Raw genomic sequence first — 20,115 nt, forward strand, 5'->3', positions numbered from 1 at the left:
AGGGAAACGACTCCTATTTGACAGACCTCACTATCTTGGACCATAGAATTACCTTTCTTGAGCTTAGCTTCTACAAGAACATTTTGATAATAAGTCAAGACTGGTGAGGTGGTGGTTGTTTTGTTGCCTGAGGATTTTTGGGAAGTTTCTCCATGAGGTCACCTGTATTACAAAATTCCTGTTAGATGGCTCTTCTTACGTAGAAATCTTCAAATATTACTAGCACTTTCCAGTTTAGCAGAATGTCGGCAATAATAACTTGGTGTACTATGACAATAACTTCTGTGTCCCTCAGGTCTCTGATCTCTAAGTGTCCTTAGACGAGGAAGAGCATGTTCACTACACTGTACCGTGCAACTGCTCACCTCCTCAGGATAAACACCGGTTTGGAAAACACTTCGGTTATCACACGTGGGAGCCTGGAAGTTTTTTCTCTTCGGAACTAAGCAATGATGAAAAGTTTTTCAACAGAGTTCTTGGTGCGAAATCTATTTTCACTCGAATTACTCAGACCAGCTCCTCTTCCTCTTCGCTTCCTCTGCTTGCGACACCCCTCCCACTCATCTCAAAACTGGGGAACTCTTACTCATCCTTCAAGATCCAGCTCAGCTGTCACTCCCTGGTGGGGGCTTCCTCCACACGCCAGGCAGCTCGGCCTGTAGCGGGAGACACTGAGGGTGTCTGTCCTGGGCTGGGTCTCGCCCCCCGGGTGTGCGCTCCGGGGGCTGAGGCCGTGTCTTCCATCTCCTCCCGTTTGTGGAGCGCTGCGTTCGGCCCCCGGCAGGCTCAGTAGAGCTGAGAGGCTGAAACTCTTTCTTGCAACCTCCTGCCCGCAAGCAGCAGCATCCCGTCCAGCTCGCTCCCGACCTCCGACCGCCGGCCGAGCTGCAGGAGTTCCCGCGGGCTCACCAGTTCCCGCCACCGGCGTTTAAAAACAAACAGCGGGGCACGCTAAGGGTAGAGGGGGGCCCTCACGACGACCGCCTTTCGTGAGCCCGGCTCGGTTAATCCCCGCCAGCTGAGCCGGCAAAGGCCATTTCGGAGCTTGCTCGGTTGAGGGAAACGCCTTCCCGGAGCAAACTTAGGGTCCCAGGGGTATTTCTCCAACTCTGAGCTGGAGACGCTGTCCGCTTTTTTCTAACGGTGACAGGAAGTCGAAGGAAAAACGTGGGATTCAAATGTTCGGGGGTTACTGCTCGCAGCCACTAGGCTCGAGGCTCGCTCTGGATCCCGGGCAGACGTACGCGAGGCCGTTCGCCCTCCCCTCAGCGGCACCAACCCCAGGCTGAACGCCCACCTCAGGCTGCCGCTCCCTCAACGGCCCTCGCACTCGGCGCCCCGCCCACTCCTGGGCGGTGAGCCACCATTCTCGCGAGAACGCCTCTTAGGACTGAGGGCTCTCGCGAGAAGAGGCTTAGGAGCCGGCCTGCAACCTGCCGGGGCGGCTCTGGTGGCCGCAGCCGCCCGAGTGGCCGCCACCACAGACACCTCCGGAGGGATCCAGTTGAGGAGAGGCAGAGGTGTCGCTGGCCCCGGCCTTTGCCTAGGCCCTCACTGGACACTCAAGGGGGACTCCAGGTTCGAGGGTGACTGGACTCAGCTGGGGCACTCGGTGGGGGCGGCGCCGGACCTGGGCTTGGCGGGGGCGAAAGAGGAAGGGGGCGGACGGCGAATCTTGCTGGAGAGCCGGGCGTCTGGGCGCCCGGAACCCTGCGAGGGGACCGCGGGTGGTCTTCTGGGTTCCGGCCGCTGGCACCCACTTCGGAGAGGCACGGATGGGACTTGGGTTCCGGAGGTGCTGTTTTTGGTTGAGAGTGCCCAGGCCTCTCCCCGGGGATGAAGGCGATAATCCCCTCATCCCTCCCTCCCCGGGTTGAGTAACCCGTGCCCCGCCCCTTTTCTGTCATCCCCGGGCTAACGCAGCCACGTCCTGAGGAGGGCGCATCACAATAGGGGATAAGGTGGCACGGAGCCTCCCTTCGGGTGGAGAGGAGTGGGACCCCAATAATGTGCTGCGTGGTTTTATGCTGTAACAGCAACACGGATTGTACAGCTTTGTTTTCCCAAAACTTGCACAGAAAAGCTTCTTGTTCTTTGCCGCTTCTGATACAAGTCTCCCAACATCCTTTATCCTCGGGAATGGGGTGCGGGGGGGGGGTGAGACATCACTTAGCAATTCGTTAACGTGGGGGCAGTGTGACCATCCCAGGGCCTCCCAGATTCCCCTCTTCTCTTTTCCCCTCCGTATTTTGAGTCCGTGATGAAAAGACTAGTCCAGGCATGCTAAAGCTAGAGCCTCACCTGCTTGTCACGTTGTGCACTTAGCATATAAAAATGATTTAAATTGTTCATCTCTGAGAGTCTTCATGCTGTTTGTTTGAATTAATCTGAACGAAGCAGCACAGTATATTGATTTTATTTAGACAGTTGTGTCCCCCCTCCCACTACACAGATCTGATCAAAGAGTTTTAGAGAGGGGATTGGGGTAAATTTGGAATGAGATAGACTGTAGAAATTGGCATAAGAGAGATGATAAGGAATGCAACCAACGGCCAAAAACATTTCTGTAGTGGAGAGCCCAATCCAGGACTGAAGTCCAAGCCTTGAAAATGAGGACTGCAGTTGTCATTTGAATATAAAGCTGCGAGCAGTAGAAAATACCTGGGAAAGGATTTGATGATGGTTTAAGACTGTTAAACAAAGTGTGTGAGGAAAATTATTTTTGAGTGTGTAAGAGTGTTTCATAAATTTCCCTAACATTCCTCAGAGTTTATGACCTAAATGTTATTGTTACACAGAGAGAGAGTGGGCAGGGAGGTTCTGAAGCAGGGAATGTGGTAAGAAACCGTGGAGTGACACTGTGTTCAATCCAGAAAGCTTTCAGTGAGAGTCTCAGCAGTGTTTTTGAGTTCTGTCATCTTTTTTTCCTCACTCCCGAAAAAGCTTTCAGATGGGCTTTTTGCTTTCTGTATGTAACCCTTCCAGCAGCCTGAATGTTTTTCTTTCTGCCCCTTTCTTCTAAGCCTTGCGAAAATTTTTTTTCTTATTAACTATAAAGTTGCAAACCACTATGGTCTGCTTTGTGGCTTTTTACATTTAGGTGAGTTGGTGAAGTGTGGAAGTTATCTGGAAAATATTATGCACTCTCCAGAGCAGTAGTTTATGAATTTACTGGGCAGATAAAAATGAAAATGAGTGAAATGCATCAGAGAGTTTATGTCTCATCTAAGAGGGGCATCCAGTTCTCAGGTCCACCTGATTAGTGCCATACCTGAATATGGGCCCAGTCTTCAGCCTTCTCAAGAGAACTCGGGAAGTCTAGATTTTTACTTGTAGTCTCTTTTTTGCTGGGTAAGATTTGCCCTGAGCTAACATCTGTTGCCAATCTTCCTCTCTCTTTTTTTCCCTCCCCAAAGCCCTAGTGCATAGTTGTATATTCTAGTTGTAAGTCTTTCTACTTCTTCTATGTGAGCCACCAGAGTGTGGCTGCTCACAGACGAGTGGTGTGGTTCCATGCCCGGGAAGCGAACCCCGGCCACCAAAGTGTGGTGAGTGTTGAACTTTAACCACTAGGCCGTCAGGGCTAGCTTTTCAGTCTCTTGGTTTTTAAAAACGTTGAAAACTAATTAAAACAATTAAAAATAACTTCATGTGACCCAACCAAACCCAAACCTGTCAGTAGTTGTATCCTGCTCTCCAGTTTAGGACTTCTGTTATAGGGCAGAATTAATACATTTTATGACTGAAATAAACAAAAGAGATTTAAAGTAAGTATGTGAATTAGTTTGGGATTTCAAACCTAGGAGGACTTGGGAAAAATGTCAAATCTAATTGAAAACAGTAGATAAGTTTAATAGCCAAGTTTAATAGCTTTCGATTACACTAGGGCAAATTGAACTGATACTTACTAACATTTTAACTGTGGAAATAACTGAAGAAGAAACCTCTCAGTATTTATGGTTTAATAACTGAGGGTTCTGAGCATAACTGATTTATAGCTATCTTGTAAGGAAATCAGTTTATTGAGAAGCCCTTTACTGTACTTGCAATTAATATGTAAAATTAAATCCAGGAGCCCATCTTCAACTCATCTATGGTTTTGAATGTTTATTGTTTGCTATGCCATTTCCCAGTCATTGACTTTCACTGGAAGCAATATTGATTGCTTAGATTTTATCCCTGGCAGATGGGGTGGGAGGAAGGGGAGTCGGGATGGAAAAAAATGGGATGGGGAGAGTGTGGTGTGAAGCGGCCACTCAGGTGCTTCTTCCTCACATTGGCCATTAAAAGACTGATTTGAGTTAACTAGGTTTTTTCTAAGAAGAAGAAGTACTTGGATTGATTAAACACAGTGCCTTATACATAGTAGAGCTTAATGATATTTGTGGCATCAAACCCTGTGGATTAAACCACATTTACGCATTAGTGTGAAGTACTTTAATCACATAGTCTGATTCATAGCTAGTTGGGCTGTGGGGAATGGGAGTGTAGAGGTCAGACCTAAGAAAGAGGTGGATCTTAGGCATATAAAGGGCAAGTTGAGTCTTTGATGTGAGAAGGGTGAGAGAGGAGGCTAGGTGAGGGAGAGAGTTTTGAAAAGGAAGATGAAATGGTTAAATACGGTTTTGTCTGCTGTGCAGTTTTACAAAGAAATTACAATTAAGTTGATCATACCTCGTGCAAAGACTACATAGAATTTTGCTTTTTATTTATTTTTATTTACTTATTTTTTAAAAGACTTCCTGTTTTTCCTTTTTCTCCCCAAAGCCCCCTGGTACATAGTTGTATATTCTTAGTTGTGGGTCCTTCTAGTTGCGGCATGTGGGATGCTGCCTCAGCATGGCCCGATGAGCGGTGCCATGTCCACGCCCAGGATGACAAAACACTGGGCCTCCTGCAGCAGAGTGCGTGAACTTAACCACTCGGCCACGGGGCCGGCCCAGAATTTTGCTTTTTAATCAGGGCTGATCTGGGAGTTTGCACACTTAATTTGTTCTTTTAGCCCAGTCTTCTCAGGTCACGCTAGTCTAGTATCTTTCATCCAGTCCCTGCCTCTCTCAGGTATAGGAAGCGAAACGGGGAAATGTGTATTATGTTTGTGAGGTGTTCTTGTTTGAGAGTTTTAAAAACATTCTGAAGAATCTGTTGTGTATTTGTGGAGATAATGTTTGTTGAGGGGGAACCATCGTTTTCTTCTCCCCACGTTTCTAACATGACCTGTAAAGCAGGCAATTCCCTCTTGGAAGTAGCTTTCCCCCTTCTTTCTACTCTTTCACATACCTTCCCAAGGGAGGATTAGGTGAGGCTAGGAGAAGGAATTGAGTATACTTTTGCTTAGTGCCTTCTGGTTCTATTTTTGGAGCTCCCAATTCTTAGGATATGCATTCTCTACTACTTTGTATGGTAGATACCTGAGCAGGCTGGACCCTATGAGAGAGAAGAAATTGGAACATCTACAGTTATAAGTTTAATTTACAATTGAAGTATTAAGTCTTTTTGGCCACTGGTTTCAGCCATATTTTTATTTTCATCTATCTGACTCCTTTATTTTGTTTCTTTGTTGCTTATGAACCCACAGTAAGGGAGGAAGAGGTAGTTATAGATGTTCGTTAATGGAGGAAAACTATTTTTAAAATTTTTCTCTTCTTGGATAGAATGTTTATTAGAGTTCAAGCTAACATTGCATTTCCCCTACCGTGGCTTGCTCTGCTTTACTTTGGCATCCTTGAAATAAACCTACCTTGCTAAGCACGTAACAATCTCAAACTCAGAGATGGAAGGTAAGCAATCAGAATTCAAAGAGATGCTCTCGGGGTGAGGATTATGAGGTTGGCAAATGTTAGTTGTAGGCAATGAGAACACAATGAGCTGAGTACTAGAAGTGGTAGAAGCTTGAACATAAAAGAGGAAATATTTTATGTCAAATATGTGACCTTATGTCACACATTTCTGAAGATTAGGAAGATGCTAAGGTATCTTTGCCAGTAAAAGCATCTTTCTTTACCCTTATTATAATAGTTAAAACTATATTTTTCTGTTTTAAAAATGCAGTCTGATTACATGGTACTTATTTTTATCTTTGTGGTTGAAATGAGTGATTAGCGTTTTTGATCACAAACAAATTAACATTTAGTATTTGGTTGGGAGTGAGAGTCTGTCGTAGTGAATCACTGATTGAAGTACTTAATTTGAAACCATGGATAACACTTTTCTAAAATCATTTTAAATTGTAATCATACTTTTCTGCTTGAAATACCTTATTTGGGATCATTTAGATCTGGATTTAAAGTCAACTGTTAGCTTTATGATATAAAAGTTACTTAACCTCTCTCAACTTTTGTTTCTTCACATGAAAAATGGAGATAGAACACAGCTGTCAGTAGTTTAAGAATTAAATGAAATAAAATATATAAAAGTGCTATGTAAATAGTAAAATGAATATAACTTGGTAGCACTTTGTTCCGTGTTTATGCTGAGAAAATAGCATACTGGCCAGTGATCTTGAACACATCCATTAGGTAAGTTTACATTTACCTCTAGCTATCTCATTTGAAGGGAACAAGTTCAAATGGCTATTTACAGCCTTGCCAATATGAGTCTCTGATGGGAAATTAGAAAAGTTTTTTTCTTTTTCTTTATTCTAGTCAACATTGAACAATAAAAGCTCTTTTTAAGCTCTTTTTCTTGCTTTTCATGTTGGCATCTATTTACTGATATCTGGTATTCTGTGTAATTTGAATACTGGATGGAATAATAGTAGAGAAAAGGGAAGGGAGAATAGATTGAAGAGGGAGATGGCATGGCATTTTAAAAGTCGTCTATGTGGATACTGTTATCTATTTCTAAAACATAAAACCGTTTTATTTTTCCTAATTTGGATTATTTCCCTTTAAAATTGTTGACTGTCATTGCTAGTAGCAGATGAGTAGAAAATTACCCCAAGTGTTTTGTTAACTATATTAAAATGTCATCTTAAGTAAATTTTAAAGCTCAGATAGCTGAGGAAGAATCTCAGGTGCAAAATCATGCAACAAAATGTTGTTATAATTTTCTTATCCTGGATGGTCATACAAATAGTGCTGAATTATTTTAAAGGTAATTATTTCATTCAGGTCAGTTTGTTGTATACAATGCAGGATTGAATTTGATTTTCTCACATGTAGAGAGCAAGCAGCACAGTCTGCTGTGTCCTTTTGGCTTGTTAATTTAGAGTTCTCTTAACGAAGTTCTTATAAAATGGGTAGCTGTGGGGCACTATTGTTTCCTTCTTGTTGAATATCCAAATTGCCTGAGTTTCTCTTTTCAAAGAGAAGATTTAGTTATTGGAGACTAGTGGATTTATAAAACGATAGCACTGAAAGTACTTTAAAATCATTAATACTCTAATTTTGGGGAGAGAAAACTGAAGTGCAGATTAAGCCCCCTTACCTGATTTTGATAAAAGGTATTGACTGGTAGTGGGAAAGCTAAGACTAGAACATAAGACTCCATGTCTTCTGATTCTGAGTGGTTTATTCCGGTGATCTCCCTAGTGGGTTGCATGTTCTTTTGGGAGTGTGTGAAAAACTTGCTCATCGTGCTGTGTGAAGAAAACAATAGAACTTCAATTTATACTAATTTTTTTACTCTATCCCTTTTTCATTTCTATTTTTTGTGTATATGTAGTATATGCATAGTACTGGTGTGACAGTATATGTGCATTATTTATATACATATGTGTGTGTAGCTCTTCAGGCTGGTTGAACTAAAAGCATATTAATGAAGGGAAAAAGTGTCATCTTTTAGAAGAAGAGTAGTGTGACCTCTTTGATAATCTTTGCTTCCCTAGTGAATGATATTATTTAACAATAGTAGCTCTGAACACTTGATTTTGAAGTTGTTTTACAGTTAGTACTTTGAAAAATTACTTACAAAAGTAGATTTTTTTTGGAGTAATTTCTTTCTGACTATAAAAGTAATGCATTGCCTGCAATTTGGAACATTTAGCAAAGATCAGAGAACATGGTATCATAATCCATGACCCAATGATAATTGCTTCCAGTCACAAACACACAGACACAGACACCCCCCCCTAAAATTGGGATCATTCTGTATGTAATGACTTAAAATTTTTATTTTGAGAAATTAAAAGGAAATTTGAATAATGTACAGATACATGACTAGATTTAGAAATTAACATTCCTTCTCTCCTCCCTCTCCTCCTTTCCATCTGCTTCCCCTTCCCCCTCTTACTGTAAATGCTTTGATAAACATATGTGTAAGGATAAAGTTATTTTTTATTTTTTATTTTTCCTTCTCCTTCTCCTCAAAGCTCCCTGGTGCATAGTTGTATATTCTAGTTGTGGGTCCTTCTAGTTGTGGCATGTGGGATGCCGCCTCACCACGGCCTGATGAACTTAATCACTCAGCCACGGGCCGGCCCGGTCTAATGCTTCTTAAAGGTGGTCTGCAGTCCTGATTCTGATCCCTGATGAAGTTTTCACTAGCCTATGTTGAGAATGTTAGCGTGAAGTGGCTGGCTGCCCATTCCTGTTTCTCATACTAAAAATCTTTGGCTTGATGGTGTTTTTCTTTGACTTGTGGCTTAGAAATTCCTTCTTTATTCTGAGAGATAAATATTCATATTTTCTTCCTGATTTTTTATGGTTTTATGTTCTACTGTGAATTTTTTAATGTGGAATTTGGGGGAGATAAAATGTGAGAAAGGAAAGGATCTTTTGCTCAAATAGTTAACCAATTAATTTTTTAAAAGCTACCTATCTAACCTTGAGTCTGTCTATCATCTACTTATTTCTCTCTTAGTGATTTGAAATGCTACCACTAACACTTTATTTTCTGTACATAGCATTTTGATGGGTTGTATATTAAGTTTGAGAGACAATATAGAATGGTGGAAAAAACACTGGATTTGACTGTAGAGATGTGTATGTGAGTCCTAGTTTATTTATTAGCTATGTGATGTTAGGCAAATAACATAATCCCTTTAAGCCAGTTTCTCAGTTTTTTAAAAGGGATCACCTTTATATAATAAAAGATACCGCTTGTATCTTGTAGGATTGATACGTGGATTAGCATAGATAATATATGTGAAAATCCAACTTGTTATCCAAGGCTCCCTGAATTAGATGCTAGCATCTAGCTCCTGTGCCTCCATCCTGTTTGAAAAATCTCACTATTTTTCTGTAGTTCACTTGGTGCTGAGGCATATCTTTAATCTACTGCCAGTCTGGTAACTTTCCCAAAGGTGGATGGCTTGACCTTACTCTTCAGGAACGTATTCTGAAATGTATTGGTCATTGCTTACTGTTGTAGATGGAGGTATTTAATAAGAGGTGAATGAATTTGAGTGACATGGCAACCTTATTCCTTACTACTGAATCTGTAGTTACATAAGTAGTGTACACCTACTGTTTTCCTTATTTAAACAAAAGCAAAGAAGCATAAAATGGTACAATTTAGAACATGGTAATAGTAGGCCTTTTAGTTATTTAGAATATATAATATATTATGTTTCAAATAGAAAACTGTATAAAAAAATACTCAAAAGTATTGCTTACATCTGTATTACTTTTACCCCATTCCCACTCTGCCCCTGTAGGTCTATTAGTGTCTTATTTATCCTTCTGGAGTTCTTTTTGTAAAAATAAGGGAATATATGTGTATTTGTATTTATATGTATGTACGTATATATTTGTTAGATATTTAGTATGTATATGTATATATGTATATATGTGTATGTGTATTTATTAGATACAAAAGGTATAGCAAACTGTATGCTGCTTGTTCTGCACCTGTTTGGTTTGGTTTTGTTTCCACCTAACAGTATATCTTAGTTATTAATACATGAGGATCTTCTTTCTTTATTCGCTTTTATAGATGCATGGTATTTCATTGTGTAGATGTACCATATTTTACTCAGTTGTCCTCTTTTGATGCACATTCAGATTGTTTTTAGTCTTTTGCTGTTACAAATAATGCCACAGAGAATATATATTGAATATTTTGTTTGGTATTTGTAGAGTTGTATCTTCAGGGTAGATTCTTAGAAGTAGATTCTTAGGACTGGTAAACATTTGTGTAATTTAGTTAGATATTGCAAAATTCCTCTCCATGGGAGGTATATCGTTTTGTATTTTTCGTTAGCAATGTATGAGACTGCGGAGAATGTCTGTTTCTCCACAGTCTCATCAGCAGAATATACGGTCAAAATCAGAAGTGTTAATTTGTATTTCTTTTATGAGTTAGATTGAGCATACTTTTATATGTTTAAGGCCATTTGCGTTTATTTTTCTGAGAATTGCCCGTGTCTTTTGTGCATTCTGTATTTTTTGGAGGGAGGCTTTTTCTTTCCCTTTTTAAAGAGCCCTTTATATAGTAAATATTTGTTTTTTAAGTTTTGTTTATTGTTTCTGCTGCTGTTTTGCAATGCAAAGGTGTTTATTTTTAGCTATTCAAATAAGAAAGACTTCCTTCTTCCAGGTTGTAAAGGAAATCAGCCATCTTTTTTTTTCTAGTATTTGTATGATTTCAATTGTTACATTTAGATAGCTGATCCATTTGGAATTTACCTTGGTATATGTGTGAGGTATGGATTTAGTTTTATGTTTTCCCAAATGTTTATCCAGTTGTCTCAATACCATTTGTTAGTGTCTGTTTTTTCTTCAAGTGATTTGAGAAACCGCTTTATCATATATCAAATTTCGCTATGTTTTAGAGATCTGTTTCTGGACCTTTCATTCTGTTCTACTGGTTCGTCTGTCTATTTACATACAAGTACTACAGAGTTTTAGTTTTTGAAATAAGCCTTAAATATTCTTTGAATGTAAGAAAATAATTTTTATTTTATTAAAATAGAACGCTACCTGTAATATTAAGATACAAAGATATGTAGAGTGTTCTTTGTGAGCAAGTATTTTGTCTCGACAAATTTTGTATTCCTTAAAATGAAACATTTAGAGGAAAAATAACTTTTTTGTTGGAGAAGGTTCTGATATTCTGCCTCTAATTGTGCTGGCATATATGGTAGTTACCAGCCACATGTGGCTATTTAATTTAAATTAATTAAAATGGAAAATTAAAAATTCATTTCCTCAGTTGTAGTACATTTCAAGTGCTTAATAGCCACATGTGACCTGTGGCTGCTTTCTGGATAGTGCAGACATAGAACATTTCCATTATTACACAGAGTTCTATTGGACAATACTGCAGTCTAGAACTTCAGTCATATTTAGGTTATTTTCTAGCCTATTGAATTAATGGCAGATGAACAAACAAGTAAAAATCTGAAGGGAATGGAAGGTAATGGGAGTAGTGAATGGGTCAAAATGGAACAGCATAGTAAAGATTATATAAAGATATATACTGTAACTTATTTTAAAAGCCTCACAGAGAAACAAAAGGAAACATTGTTTACGAGTCTGACTTTGTTTAAAGGGTGCTGGTTCTTAGGAGTTGAATGTAATCGCCTTTGATTTAGGCACTTTATCAGCTTTTTGGAGATTTACCTATAATAAATTTCATGTCAAGGTGATTATTTCAACTAAGATATTTCCAGTTTTGAAGGCAATACTATTTAGTCATAGAAGAAAAGGAAAAACAGGGACATATGCATAGAAAACACAATATTAAGATTTTCTTTAGAATATTAAAAAAAAATCATGTGCCTTTTAGTGAGTTTTAAGAATTTAGCACTATAAACAGTGTCTAGTTCTTTACAGTGCTAATCAGGTGATGTAGGTACTTAGAAAATGCTTGAGATATGGGAAGATTTTCAAACATTTATTGAACTATTTAAGATGGGAAAAAAAATAAGTGAAACATTTCTTGAAGTGTTAATGCCTTGAATAAGAAGTCAGCAAAATTTGAGTAGAAATTCTGTAAAAGTGATAAAATCAATTAACTCAAAGATTTTATTTCCAGGTCACTTCTGGAAGATCAAGGACTAAATATGAGTTGACTTTGGAAGTCTTACATTTTGGTGGATTAGATAAGGTGGCCCTTTAAATAGGCAAAGTGTACCCTACTTTTGATGGAAATTCCATGCAGTTTCATTAAATCTATTTGTTAGAGTATCCCTAGCAGTTAACATCCTGAAAAGGTATGGAGCACTCAGTGCGTAAGTTTTGAAGGAAAACATAAACCAGTTGAATTTGGTATCATGGAACTAGTTACATAAAATTTAGTTGGATATAATCTAGTATAAAAATATCCTGACTAAAGTTCTCAGCTTTATTTACTTGTCTTATTTTAACTGTAGCAAATCAGAAAAGGACAAGCCTTGACAGTTGAGAGGGCTTCTGTGACAGGCAGCTTTGAGGAATATTTTGGGGAAACTTAGGGTCACTTGATAATATCTTTAAAAATGTCTCCAGGGATATGTGTTATACTTTCCCACTTTTAACCCCACTTCCTTGGTGTATGTTTCCTGAGAGCAAGTATTGATGTTAGAAATTGAATTGTTATAATTTTTGCTCGTTTGAGGGTGAGGTTCCCATGATTGGTGCTCATTACCATAACTAAGACGTGGGTTTAATTGTATGATAACTGTTCTTTTTAAAGATAAGCAACTAAGTTAAAGACTGCCTGTAAATCTTCATAATTTGCATTTCCTTTCTACTGTGGATTGTGTTAAATGAGATGTCCTTCAGTTTCTTTCATCTTCATTTAATTAATTAAAACATTTTGTAAAAGCTTACATACAAGTTGTTCTAAGCTTTGGGAACACAAATATGAATCACATTTTGTTCTTGCCCGCAAAGATCTTGCAGTTTAATGGGGGACATGTGGCATAAACATTCTACCTATGCATAACGATGGGGTTCAGGACATGCTACCTCAAAATATGGCACCTCAGCATATTGGATGTTTTAAGCTGAAGGAATCTGAGAAACGGCATGTACAGGAAGGAGTTTCTGACCTGCCCCTGAAGCAGGTCATAAAACCTTCATGTGAGATGTGTCCTCCCTATACCCAGAGGACAGGAGCATTGTTAGCTCTGAAGATGAAGGGACACAGAGAGGAATCTGAACAACAGGATCTGCTAATAAGTTTCCCTCAGTTTACTACACTTAGCTCATAATCTTTGTCTTACCTTTCCATGATTTTTCGCTCTTCATCAAACCTAGCGTAAGAACACTCAGGTTTAATGTTTCTTCAGGTCTTCATTTCCTTATGAAGGCTCCTGTGTCACATAGAACTTATCTTAAATAAATTTGTATGCTTTTCTCTTCTTAATATGTTTTTTGATACAGGGTTCCCAGTCGAGCACTTAGAAGGGTAGAAGAAAAAGGTATTTTTCCTCCCCTACAAAGTGTATTGACCATATTTAAGCAGTCAAAAACAAAAACAACTACACTTAAGCAATAAAATTAAACAAGGGAGAAAATTTCTATAACAAAGCCACCTCCAAATACTTTATTGTAACCCCTTCCCATATTATTATGAAAACAGCATGAGATATATTCATATAGTATAAAGGATACAATGAAAAGTGTCTCTCTCATTCCATCCTTTCCTTAGAGGCAACTAGTCATAAGTTTTAAGTGATATTTCTAAACATCTTTAAAACATAAACAAGCATGAGTGTATGTTTGTGTATATATTTAAAAAAATATTGGAGTACATAATGCGTATCTGTACTTTGCTTTTTAACTTGACAATATGTATCTTGGAGTATTTTCCTTATCAGTATATGTGCATCTCTCTGTTTCATTTTACTGATTGCGTGATATTGTGCAGATTTTAAAAAATTATTGTTTTATCGAGGTCGTAATAGTTTATAACATTGTGAAATTTCAGTTGTATGTTATTATTTGTCAGTCACCATATAAATATGCCCCTTTACCCCTTATGCCCATCCCCCAACCCCTCACCCTTCTGGTAACCACTAATCTGTTCTCTTTGTCCATGTGTCGGTTTATTTTCCACATATGAGTGAAATCATATGGTGTTTGTCTTTCTCTGCCTGGCTTATTTCACTTAACATAATACTCTCAAGGTCCATCCATGTGGTTGTGAATGGGATGATTTTGTCTTTTTTATGGCTGAGTAGTATTCCATTATATGTATATACACCACATCTTCTTTATCCATTCACCAGTCAGTGGGCAACTTGGGTTGCTTCCATGTTTTGGCTATTGTGAATAATGCTGCAGTAAACATAGGGGTGCATAAGTCTCTTTGAATTGTTAATTTCAAGTGCTTTGGATAAATCCCCAGTAGTGAGATAGCTGGGTTGTATGGTATTTCTATTTTTAATTTTTGAGAAATCTCCATACTGTTTTCCATAGTGGCTACATCAGTTTCCATTCTCACCAGCAAAGTATGAGGGTTCCCTTTTCTTCACATCGTCTCCAACATTTGTTATTTTTTGTCTTGGTGATTATAGCCATTCTAATGGGTCTAAGGTGATATCTCAGTTTAGTTTTGATTTGCATTTTCTTGATTCTTAGTGATGTTGAACATGTTTTCATGTCCCTATTGGCCATCTGTATATCTTCTTTGGAAAAGTGTCTGTTCATATCCTCTGCCTATTTTTAGATCCAGTTGTTTAGTTCTGTGAGTTTTTTAATATATTTTGGAGATTAACCTCTTGTCAGATAATATGATTTGCCAATATTTTCTCCCAGTTGGTGGGTTGTCTTTTCATTTTGTTCCTGGTTTCCTTTGCCTTGCAGAAGCTCTTTAGTTTGATGAAGTCCCATTTGTTTATTTTTTTGTTTCCCTTGCCCAAGTAGACATGGTATTCAAAAAGATCCTTATAAGCCTGATGTCAAAGAGTGTACTGCCTCTATTTTCTTCTAGGAGTTTTATGGTTTCAGGTCTTACTTTCAAGTCTTTGATCCACTTTGAGTTAATTTTTGTGTATGGTGAAAGATAATGGTCTACTTTCATTCGTTTGCACGTGGCTGTCCAGTTTTCCCAACACCATTTATTGAAGAGACTTTCCTTTCTCCATTGTATGTTCTTAGCTCCTTTGTCGAAGATTAGCTGTCGGTAGATGTGTGGTTTTATTTCTTGGCTTTCAATTCTGTTCCATTGATCTGGGTGTCTGTTTTTGTACCAGTGCCATGCTATTTTGATTACTATATCTTTGTACTATATTTTGAAGTCAGGGGTTGTGATGCCTTCAGCTTTGTTCTTTTTTTCTCAGGATTGCTTTTGCTATTCGTGGTCTTTTGTTCCCCCATTTGAATTTTAGGATTCTTTGCTCTATTTCCATGAAGAATGTCAATGGGATTCTGATTGGGATTGCATTGAATCTGTAGATTACTTTAAGTAGTACAGACATTTTAACTATGTTTATTCTTCTAATCCATGTGCATGGAATCTCTTTCCATTTCATTATGTCATCAGTGAGTTTTTTCAATAACATCTTATAGTTTTCATTGTATAGTTCTTTCACCTCCTTGGTTAAATTTATTCCTAGATATTTTATCCTTTTTCTTGCAATTGTAAATGGGATTGTATTCTTTAGTTCTCTCTCTTTTTTTTTTTTAAAGATTGGCCCCTGAGCTAACAGCTGTTGCCATTCTTCTCTTTTTTTGTTTTTCCTTCTTCTTCTCCTCAAAGGCCCCCAGTACATAGTTGTATATTCTAGTTGTGAGTGCCTCTGGTTGTGCTATGTGGGATGCCACCTCAACATGGCTTGATGAACAGTGCCATGTCCACACCCAGCATCCGAACCAGTGAAACCCTGGGCCTCCAGAGCACAGCGTGTAAACTTAACCATTCGGCCACAGGGCTGGCCCCGAGTTCTCTTTCTATGAGTTCATTATTAGAGTATAGAAATACGACTGATTTTTGTAAGTTGATTTTGTACCCTACAACTTTGCTGTAGTTGTTGATTATTTCTAATAGTTTTCCAATGGATTCTTTAGGGTTTTCTGTATATGAAATCATGCCGTCTGCAAACAGTGAGACTTTGACTTCTTCATTGCCTATTTGGATCCCTTCTATTTCTCTTTCTTGCCTAATTGCTCTGGCCAAAACCTCCAGTGCTATGTGGAATAGAAGTGGCAAGAGTGGGCACCATTGTTTTGTTCCTGTTCTCAGAGAGATGGCTTTCAGGTTTTCCCCTTTGAGTATGATGTTGGCTGTGGGTTTGTCATATATGGCCTTTGTTGTGTTGAGGTACTTTCATTCTGTACCCATTCTATTGAGAGTTTTTTTTTTTTTTTATCATAAATGCATGTTGGATCCTGTCAAATTCTTTCTCTGGGTCTGTTGAGATGATCATGTGGTTTTTATTTCTCAATTTGTTAATGTGGTGTATCACATTGATTAATTTGTGGATGTTGAACCATCCCTGTGTTCCTGGTATAAATCCCACTTGATCATGGTGTATGATCCTTTTAATGTATTGCTGTATTCAGTTTGCCAATATTTTGTTGAGGATTTTTGCCTCTAAGTTCATCAGCAATATTGGCCTGTAATTTTCCTTCTTTGTGTTGTGCTTGTCTGGTTTTGGGATCAGTGTGATGTTGGCCTGGTAGATGAGTTAGGAAGTGTTCCGTCTTCAACTTTTTGGAATTGTTTGAGAAGGGTAGGTATTAAATTTTCTTTGAATGTTTGTTAGAATTCTCTGGAGAAGCTATCTGGTCCTGGACTTTTATTTTTTGGGAGGTTTTTGATTACTGTTTCAATCTCTTTCCTTGTGATTTGTCTATTCAGATTCTCTGTTTCTTCTTGATTCCAATTGGGAGGTTGTGTGAGTCTAAGAATTTATCCATTTTTTCTGGATTGTCCAATTTGTTGGCGTATAGTTTTTCATAGTATTCTCTTATAATCCTTTGTATTTCTGTGGTATCCATTGTAATTTCTCCTCTTTCATTTCTCATTTTATTTATTAGAGTCCTCTCTGTTTTTTCTTTAGTGAGACTGGTTAAAGCTTTTGTCAGTTTTGTTTTATCCTGTCAAAGAACCAGCTCGTAGTTTTGATGATCCTTTCTTCTATTCTTTTTGTTTCAGTTTCATTTATTTCTGCTCTTTTATTATTTCCCTCCTTTTGCTGACTTTGGGTTTTATTTGTTTTTCTTTTTCTGATAGTTTTATGTGTATTTTAAGATTGCTTATTTGAGATTTTTCTTGTTTGTTAAGGTGGGCCTGTATTGCTGTGACTTTCCCTCTTAGGACTGCTTTTGCTGCATCCAATATGAGTTGGTATGGTGTATTGTCATTGTCATTTGTCTCCAGATATTTTTTATTTTTTTATTTCTTTTATTGAGTTCATAATAGTGTACATCAATGTGAGATTTCAGTTGTACGTTATTTCTTAACTGTCACCACATAAGTGCTCCCCTTCACCCCCTGTGCCTCCCCTAGCCCCATTCCCCTGGTAACCACTGAACTGTTTTCTTTGTCCCAGTACTTGTTTATGTTCCACATATGAGTGATATCATCTGGTGTTTGTCTTTCTCAGACTGGCTGATTTCACTTAGCATAATTCCCTCTAGGTCCTTCCATGTTACTGCAAATGGGATGAATTTGTCTTTTTTTCCTTGTTGAGTAGTATTCCATTGTATATATATACCACATTTTCTTTATCCACTCATTGGTTGTTGGGCACTTGGGTTACTTTCATGTCTTGGCTATTGTGAATAGTGCGGCAACAAACATAGGGGTGCATATGTTACTTTGGATTGTTGATTTCAAATTGTTTGGGTAGATACCCAGTAGAGGGATAGCTGGGTCTTATGGTAGTTCTATTTTTAGTTTTTTGAGGAAACTCCATACTGTTTTCCATAGTGCTTGCATCAGTTTGCATTCCCACCAGCAGTGTGTAAGAGTTCCCTTCTCTCTACACCCTTTCCAACATTTGTTATTTTTAGTCTTAGTGATTATAGCCATTTTAACAGGCATAAGGTGGTATCTTAGTGTAGTTTTGATTTGTATTTCCCTGTTGATTAGTGATGTTGAACATCTTTTCATATGTTTATTGTCCATCTGTATATCTTCTTTGGAAAAATGTCTGTTCATCTCCTCTGCCCACTTTTTGATTGGGTTGTTTGCTTTCTTATTGTTGATTTGGGTGAGTTCTTTATGTATTATGGAGATTAACCCCTTGTCAGATATATAATTTGCAAATATTTTCTGCCAATTGGTGGGTTGTCTCTTTGTTTTGATCCTAGTTTCTTTTGCATTGCAGAAGCTCTTTAGTCTGATGAATTCCCACTTGTTTATTTTTTCTGTTGTTTCCCTTCTCTGAGAGGACATGGTATTTGAAAAGATCATTTTTAGTTTGATGTCAAAGAGTGTACTACCAATCTTATCTTCCAGGAGTTTTATAGTTTCAGGATGTATCTTCAAGTCTTTGGTCCATTTTGAGTTTATTTTTGTGTATGGCATGAGATAGTGGTCTACCTTCATTCTTTTGCATGTGGCTGTCCAGTTTTCCCAACACCATTTATTGAAGAGACTATCTTTTCTCCATTGTATGTTCTTAGTACGTTTGTTGAAGATCAGCTCTCCGTAGATGTGTGGTTTTATTTCTGAGCTTTCAGTTCTGTTCCACTGATCTGTGTGCCTGTTTTTGTACCAGTACGGTGCTGTTTTGGTCATTATGGCTTTGTAGTATATTTTGAAGTCAAGGATTGTGATCCCTCCAGGTTTGTTCTTTTTTCTCAGGATTGCCGTAGCAATTTGGGGGTCTTTGATTTCTGCATATGAATTTTAGTATTCTTAGCTCTATTTCTGTGAAGAATGTCATTGGGATTCTGATCGGGATTGCATTGAATCTGTAGATTGCTTTGGGCAGTATGGACATTTTAACTATGTTTATTCTTCCAATCCATGAGCGAGGAATCTCTTTCCATCTCTTTATGTCATTATCAATTTCTCTCAGTAATGTCTTACATGTATAAGTCCTTCACCTCCTTGGTTAAATTGATTCCTAGGTACTTTATTTTTTTAGTTGCGATTGGAAATGGAATTATATTCTTGAGTTCTCTTTCTGTATGTTCGTTATTGGAGTATAGAAAAGCAACTGATTTTTGTAAGTTGACTCTGTACCCTGCAACTTTACTGCACTTGTTAATTATTTCTATTAGTTTTCCAATGGATGTTTTTGGGTTTCCTATGTGTAAGATCGTGTCATCTGCCAACAGCGAGAGTTTCACTTCTTCACTCCCTATTTGGATTGCTTTTATTCCTTTCTGTTGCCTAATTGCTCTGGCCCAAACCGCCAGAACTATGTTGAATAAGAGTGGTGATAGTCGGCATCCTTGTCTCACTCCTGTTCTCAGGGTGATGGTGCTCAGTTTTTGCCCATTGAGTATGATGTTGGCTGTGGGTTTGTCATGTAGGGCCTTTATTATGTTGAGGTAATTTCCTTCTATCCCCATTTTGTTGAGAGTTTTTATCATAAATGGCTGTTGGATCTTGTCAAATGCTTTCTCTGCATCTATTGAGATGATCATGTGGTTTTTATTCCTCCATTTGTTGACGTGGTGTATCATGTTGATTGATTACAGATGTTGAAGCATCCCTGTGTCCCTGGTATGAATCCCGCTTGATCGTGATGTATGATCCTTTTGATGTATTGCTGTATTTGGGTTGCCAAAATTTTGTTGAGAATTTTTGCATCTATGTTCATCAGCGATATTGGCCTGTAGTTCTCCTGTTTTGTGCTGTCTTTGTCAGGCTTTGGTATCAGAGTGATGTTGGCCTTGTAGAATGTGTTAGGAAGTGTTCCATCTTCCCTAATCTTTTGGAATAGCTTGAAAAGCATACGTATTAAATCCTCTCTAAAAATTTGGTAGAGTTCCCCAGGAAAGCCATCTGATCCTGGGGTTTTATTGTTTGGGATGCTTTTGATTGCTGTTTCAATCTCTTTCCTTGTGATTCGTCTATTCAGATTGTCTGTTTCTTCTTGACTCAGCTTTGGGAGGTTGTAAGAGTCTATTTATCCATTTCCTGTAGGTTATGCATTTTGTTGGTGTATAGTTTTTCATAGTATTCTCTTATAATTCATTGTATTTTTGTGGAGTCTGTTGTTATTTTTCCTCTTTCATTTCTGATTTTGTTTGAGCTTTCTGTCTTTTTTTCTTTGTAAGTCTGGCTAGAGGTTTGTCAGTTTTATTTATCTTCTCAAAGAACCAGCTCTTTGTTTCATTGATC

The 20,115-nt window shown here is 38.3% G+C and overlaps 1 protein-coding gene across 6 annotated transcripts in view; it reads left to right on the top strand.

Annotated features, from left to right (window-relative positions):
* Window positions 1-1,427: 1,427 nt before the first annotated feature.
* Window positions 1,428-20,115, top strand: part of BTBD10 (BTB domain containing 10) — a 70,720-nt gene continuing 52,032 nt past the window's right edge. For all 6 annotated transcript variants that reach the window (XM_046684709.1, XM_046684710.1, XM_046684712.1 and 3 more), the window contains exon 1: window positions 1,428-1,578. The gene's annotated coding sequence lies outside the window, so the exon portion shown is untranslated. The remainder of the gene's footprint in view (window positions 1,579-20,115) is intronic.

This window comes from Equus quagga, chromosome 14, assembly GCF_021613505.1.
Source record: "Equus quagga isolate Etosha38 chromosome 14, UCLA_HA_Equagga_1.0, whole genome shotgun sequence".
Lineage (NCBI taxonomy): Eukaryota > Metazoa > Chordata > Mammalia > Perissodactyla > Equidae > Equus > Equus quagga.